Source organism: Triticum aestivum, chromosome 6A, assembly GCF_018294505.1.
Source record: "Triticum aestivum cultivar Chinese Spring chromosome 6A, IWGSC CS RefSeq v2.1, whole genome shotgun sequence".
In the NCBI taxonomy this organism is placed as follows: Eukaryota; Viridiplantae; Streptophyta; class Magnoliopsida; order Poales; family Poaceae; genus Triticum; species Triticum aestivum.
This window is the reverse complement of record NC_057809.1, coordinates 432,449,037-432,456,453: the sequence shown is the minus strand read 5'-3', so window position 1 is coordinate 432,456,453 and position 7,417 is coordinate 432,449,037.

Below are 7,417 nucleotides of genomic sequence, written 5' to 3'. Positions count from 1 at the left end.
TCGACCACCGCCTTGCTACCCTCGTGGGCCTCCGCCTCTATTGCCTCCGATGGTGGCTGTTTCGTTTTGGGCTTCATGGAAAAGTCCTCTCCGACAAGTGTATGAGTACACAGTGTCGCGTGCAGTATCTCTACCGATGTCTCCGGAATCGTCAAGGCCTGCAAGTCCACCAAGACCTCGACCACAGTACATGTACGACTATAACATGAACGAGTTGCACGATGACCCTCGAAGAGTTCGGATCCATCAAGTTCCACTACCACCGACTAGTACGACTACCGTCGCAAAAAGGAGACCGTCAAGACCGGACCGACAAGTACCCCGACGACCTTGTACCACTATCATCACAATACCGCGAGTACCCCTTCCGACGGCCCCGAACATTTGCGGAAGTGTATGACTACCGTTTCCCAAAGAACTGTGGATCCGACAAGACCAAGTGTACAACTACCGCCGACCGTGGATTCGTCAAGTTCCTATCTGAAACGAACGTGTACCACTACTTCCACGACTGTCAGGAGAACGTCTACTTCCCCTACACCGCTTTGAACTTGATCCATTCTGAAAACGCACGCTTCAAAGGTATAACCACCGAGACGACGCCCGTGAACGAACGCATGTGTGTTTTATGAGATGCCCGTGTTTGCACCATTCCCGACTTGTTCGTCGCACATCGTCACTCGTTTCCTTGCCACCGTCATGTGGGGATTTACCGGAATTGTTGTTGTTGTTTCCGGCCTCATTTAAAATGCTTAACTATGTATTCTACTCATGTTTCACCTCTTGCCATGTTAATCAACATTTAATATTGTTGGGTACCTAAACGAGAGAGAACTAAAGAATTGTTGTGGTGTTTCATCAATATGCAACTCGTTGCATATTGAGCTCCACTTAACTTGTAGTTTTGCTTGTGCATATCACCATGCCATGCCTCATTAAACCGGACATGCATCATACTTGGTTGTGCATCATGCCATGTTGATGTGATGGTTGTTTATTATGTTGTTTGCTTCTTTCTGGTGTTGCTTCTTCGGGTTAGTTCCGATAACGTCGCGTTTGTGAGGATCCGTTCAACTACGTCCGTTTGTCTTCTTCATGGACTCATTCTTCTTCCTTGCGGGATCTCAGGCAAGATGACCATACCCTCGAAATCACTTCTATATTTGCTTGCTAGTTGCTCGCTCTTTTGCTATGCCGCGATACCTACCACTTGCTATATCATGCCTCCCATATTGCCATGTCAAGCCTCTAACCCACCTTTCCTAGCAAACCATTTTTTGGCTATGTTGCCGCTTTGCTCAGCCCCTCTTATAGCGTTGCTAGTTGCAGGTGAAGATTAAGTTTGTTCCATGTTGGAACATTGATATGTTGGGATATCACAATATCTCTTATTTTAATCAATGCATCTATATACTTGGTAAAGGGTGGAAGGCTCGGCCTTATGCCTGGTGTTTTGTTCCACTCTTGCCGCCCTAGTTTCCGTCATACCGGTGTTATGTTCCTTGATTTTGCGTTCCTTACACGGTTGGGTTATAATGGGAACCCCTTGACAGTTCGCCTTGAATAAAACTTCTCCAGCAAGGCCCAACCTTGGTTTTACCATTTGCCACCTAAGCCTTTTTCCCTTGGGTTCTGCAGACTCAAGGGTCATCTTTATTTTAAACCCCCGGGCCAGTGCTCCTCTGAGTGTTGGTCCAACCTGTCAGCCGCCGGTGGCCACCAGGGGCAACTCTGGGTTGGCCTATCGGAAGTTTGGACAATCCGGTGTGCCCTGAGAACGAGATATGTGCAGCTCCTATCAGGATTTGTCGGCACATCCGGGTGGCTTTGCTGGTTTTGTTTTACCATTGTCGATATGTCTTGTAACCAGGATTCCGAGTCTGGTCGGGTCTTCGTAGGAGAAGGAATATCCTTCGTTGACCGTGAGAGCTTGTGATGGGCTAAGTTGGGACACCCCTGCAGGGTTTTGAACTTTCGAAAGCCGTGCCCGCGGTTATGAGCAGATGGGAATTTGTTAATATCCGGTTGTAGAGAACTTGACACTTAACTTAATTAAAATGCATGAACCGCGTGTGTAGCCGTGATGGTCTCTTCTCGGCGGGGTCTGGGAACTATACACGGTTTTGGAGTTATGTTTGAACGTAAGTAGTTTCAGGATCACTTCTTGATCACTTCTAGTTCACGTTCATGCTTTTGCTTCTTTTGTCGCTCTCATTTGCGTAAGTTAGCCACCATATATGCTAGTGCTTGCTGCCGCTCCACCTCACTACCTTTTTCTACCCATAAGCTTAAATAGTCTTGATCGCGAGGGTGTGAGATTGCTGAGTCCCCGTGACTCACAGATTACTTCCAAAACCAGTTGCAAGTGCCGATGATAACCGTGCAGGTGACGCAATCGAGTTCAAGGAGGAGCCCGATGAAGATCATGTTTGTTGTGTTGTTTCGTTGCTAGTTGATTAGTAGTGAAGCCCAGTCGGGGCGATCAGGGATCTTATGCATTTGGGGTTGTCTTTATTTTGGTTCCGTAGTCGGACCTTGATTGTATTCTAGATGATGTAATGCTATATTTATGTATTGTGTGAAGTGGCGATTGTAAGCCAACTCTTTATCCCTTTCTTATTCAGTACATGGGATGTGTAAAGATTACCCCTCTTGCGACATGCCTACTATGCGGTTATGCCTCTAAGTCGTGCTCTGACACGTGGGAGATATAGCCGCATCGTGGGTGTTACACCAGTAACTCGAACACTACATCAAGACAGGACTTTGGGGTTGCCTCACTATCTTCGAGATAGTTTTCCTTAGCTGTTTTATCAGCTTTGTTGGAGACCAACAAGGATGTCTCACTATCCTGAACATTATCTGCATTGCTTCCTTTACCATTGCTTAATAAGGTACTCTTCCCAAATATTCTATCAGCATTCTAAAAGAAGAAACAAGCAAACACATAACATGTTTAGGATGTAGATTATGAAACTCATTTCGGTGAACCAGTTCAGTAGTAAGGTGGACATGATTAAACTACCAAGTCTTCTATTGCCAAGTAGTAAGTATATAATAAAGGCATCAAACAAACATATATCTATGTCCTATGGTCACTGCATTGTCTTGCCAAATCAAAATAGGGACACAGTTCAAATCATATCAGTTCAAGACAAAGCAGCATTGAAAGAATACAAGTGTGGGAAACTACACGGCACAACAAGATTTCAGATGGGTAACATGGGTATACATGTACAAAAACACTATTGGATCTGTTGTGATGCTAGTAATGTGCATGATATGAGAACTCAACTGTATACACAATTGAAATTGAAATCAACAGAACAATTTAGAAGAGAAAACTTGTTAAAGAAACCTGTTTAAACATACCTGTTTTGCCATTGGAGTTTCGATTGGATCCTTTAATTTGAAAATAAGTTTGTATGAGTAAATACAGTGATACAATAGCAAAGCAGTATGCACCATAGCGATGGAATCTTAAATGAGAATAGTTCTTCTTCAGGTTTAAGCACTTCTTATACACAAACATAGTACAGTAAGACGCATGCATATAGTACTTCAAAATAAAAAAATGAGCTCATAGACCTTACCACATTCTTGGTTCGGGACCAGTACAGAACAAGGCATTCCCAGTCATCGTGATGTAAATGTGTCTCAGGAGAAAGTAAGGGAATTTGATGAGTTTCTTTGCCAGTGAAGTATGTTTTCTTCAGGCAATTTCGATACTACCACCAAGCATTCTTGAAGACAGCTGAGGTATTAGCACAGGTTACCTCATCCTGAGTTTCCAAATTGGTCCTTCTCTATAGTGAAAAATGGGAACATTTGCTGTATTATAACCAGCATGGAGGTAGAATTTTTGGGACAAAGCAAAGTATTTTCCATTAATAACATTACTTACACAATACTCCTGGACGAACACCTGCAACTGGCTTTTTCCTTCATCTTCAGTATAATATTTCCATGATGGGAAGATACACACATAGGATTTAACAACATCAAATACGATATATGCTAAACTACGAATGGTTGGTTGTGCTTCGTCCACATGAATAGGTGTACTAACTGGTGGAGTTGGGGTTCGCCGTGGTAGTACTGGTGCTTTGGGCACTGGAGCTGCCATACTAACTCCTCTTGTTTGGGAGCTCTATGCTGGAGATGGTGTTGTGTCAACTGGAACTGGGTTACTAACTGTTGTGGTTGGGGTTAGATTGGGTGAAGTTGGTTCCTTGTCCATCGGAGTAGGGGTCCAATCTGCGAGAGTCTGGGTTATGTGTGGTAGGGCTGGTTCTCGTGCATGTACAACCGGGGTGCTATCCTCACCAAGAGGTAGCACTGTTTTATTTGAAGACCGTGTTTTTACTCCGCTAGATACTGGCATCACCCCCTACAATTCAAATGGATGATAAAAAAGAAAAGTAGTTGAATGTATAGACCTTTTATGAGAGAAAGATGCAATAGATAGTGTCGAAAAAGAGGGCATGGAATAGTTCACATGTATATTGTTTAACTAAAAAGGATAACATGACATAAATTCACATATATGATGTTTATCTAAATTGGATGCATAGCATGACATAATTAAAAGATATGACGACTAACTAAACATGATGGCATGAGATAATTATATGATGTGTTTAGTAAACAGGTTGGCATGACATAATTCACGTACATGTTATCTAAGTAATTAGGATCACATGATATAATTCACACATGTGATTTATATACTAAGCAGAGGGCATTCGCATATATGATGTCTGAACTAAGAACATGGTGTTGAATATTGTGTATATGATGTCTAAACTATGCAATGCAACACACCATATGCATGATATGAGCAGTATAACCATGCCAAGTTAGAGCATACACATCGGTGGGGGAATAGGATAGGTCATCTCTCTCTGATCCATCTCTGAGGAGCTATTGGGATCCAGCAAGAGATCTTCTTCGACAGGTAGCACTGACTGCTCTGAAGACCTTGTTTTCACTCCAGATTTTTCCACCACCCACTCAAATGGCCGATTCACAGGAAGAGTATTTGAATGTACAAACATTGTTGACAAATGGAAATGTAATGAAGAAAAGAATTTGCAAGATATATTTCAAATATATGATGCCTGGTTAAATAGGATGGCGTTGCATATTTCACATATATTATGGTTGGCTAAAAGAGATGAGATTGCATAATTCACATATATGATATAGAAACTAAACAGGTGGCATTACAGAACATGTCTAAACTAAGCATACGACATATATGATGTCCAAAGTAGGCACTGCAAGGCAACATATGCAAGATATGACCAACATCATCATGCCAAGTTAGAGCAAACACCTCGGGGGATAAATAGGAGTGGTCAGCTCTGTCTGAATCTGCCTCAGAACAGGTATCTTCCTATGGATTACAATCTAGAGGGGGGCGAGGGTTTGCCATTGCACCCACCATGGAGCGATGGCTGCATGACATTGTATTACCGCACAAAACTCTTCTCTTTTTCTTTACATGTTCAACATGACTGTGTACAATATCTGACATGCATACGAAAAAATAGTGAGATTATGTAAGGAGAGCATGTAGAAATCTAGAGTGATGGTAACAACCAGTGGATAGATCCAAAAATAATGATAGTAGGCTGATGATAGCTTTACTTTAATAAAAAGATACATGATGATTGCTTTACTATTTGTTTCCCACCGAAGATGAACAACATAGACATACCCTAGGTGAACCAGATAATAGACAGAGATACAATTCATTGCTGCCTCGATATGTGCCCCACAAGCATTTTAAAACTCAAGTTTGAACATTAATTCAGACCTGACTTGGAGTCTAAGAGGTGAACATGATGATAAAGTAGCAGGTAAAATTAAGCAATGCATAACATAAGCAGAAACAAAAGAGTGCCACCTCTATTGTGGACCCGTGTACTCCTCAGGTTCATCTGCCGAGTCGATGATGGTGATGTAGTTGTGTTGGGTGCCGGTGGCAGGGAAGGAGATATGAGGCGGCGAAAGACGTTCAGGAGTCGTGATGTCTGGTATGGTGGATGCTTCTGTCGATGGAGTAGCTCAGGTGAGGTGGACGATGTTGCGGCAGGAGCAGGACAAACCACACAAAGTTTTCTTCGACGCATATTTGTAACTGAAGTAATTCTATAAGGGCTCCTTTGGCTTGCAGGATTCTAAAAACGCAGGGATAGGAAAAACACCAAAATAGGATAGGAATGCACGTGGGAAAAAAAGCATTTGTAAACACAGGATTTCTGTCAACTTGGGTGTTTGGTTCACAGGAATTGGAAGAGCAGAGGAATGTGAAGAAACATGGCCAAATTAAAGTGAAACTATTTGAAAGTGTGTACAGTTAGAATGTTATTCTGCCACTAATGCACTTAGTCTTGTTTTCATGCATGGTAAAAGTAGCTCCAGGTGGATGTTTTGCTTCATTCATTTCAACCAAATGCATGAATAATTGAATAGTAGAGTACCATAGGAAAATTTCCTATTACTATGTTTTTCCTTCACTTTTTTCCTTTGAACCAAACTAGCCCTAATGGATTGACATGAATGTAGAGTAATAAGTGATGCAACAAGTGTACAACCTCGTTGGCGTAGCCGTGTCGACCTCAGCATCATTGGGTTGGTTGCTGAAGAAGTTGCAGCAGAGCTGGCTGTCGGAGGTGTGGTGGAAGATCTGAGGCATCTGTACACGGCGTCCAGGGTATTGCTCTGTTGTGATGGATGGTTGCATCGTTGGAGCAGCTCCGGTGAGCGTAAGACGTTGAGGCTGAAGCAACACAAGACATACATCATTAATCTCAAGTGGGATTCTAATAGAATCTCCAATAGATGATGCAAAATACATTACCAACAAGTGGTAGATGTAAAATGTACATCACCAAAAAACACCTGACTACAACAGATGAGTAAAAACTATTGACTCTGAACTTAACTATCGAAACTGAAATTTACTGTGGAATCCGAATGTTACTGTAGAAACTGAACGCACTGGTAGCAAAGATGCACTTCACATGTAGTTTAAGACGCTCAAGCACTAGTAGTAGAGAAACAGTGATCTAAATCAGCAGGCGACCGACACGGAACACAGTAGCAGATAGCAGCCGGAGAAGCAGCGCAAATTAGAGCTAGAGCAGCAACTCGTGTAGCTGCAACAACCCGTGTAGCAGCATCAGCAGCGCAAGCGAGAGCAAGAGCAGAGCAGTAGCACGAGTGAAGGGAAGAGTAGAGTAGCAGCGCGAGTGAGCGAGAGCCAGAGCAGTAGTAGCACGAGCGAGGGGAAGAGCAGAGCAGCAACACGAGCGAGCGAGAGCCAGAGTAGCAGCAGCACGAGTGAGCGAGAGCTGTAGCAGCAGGAAAGTAGTAGCGCGAGCGAGCGAGAGCCGGAGGAGCAACAACA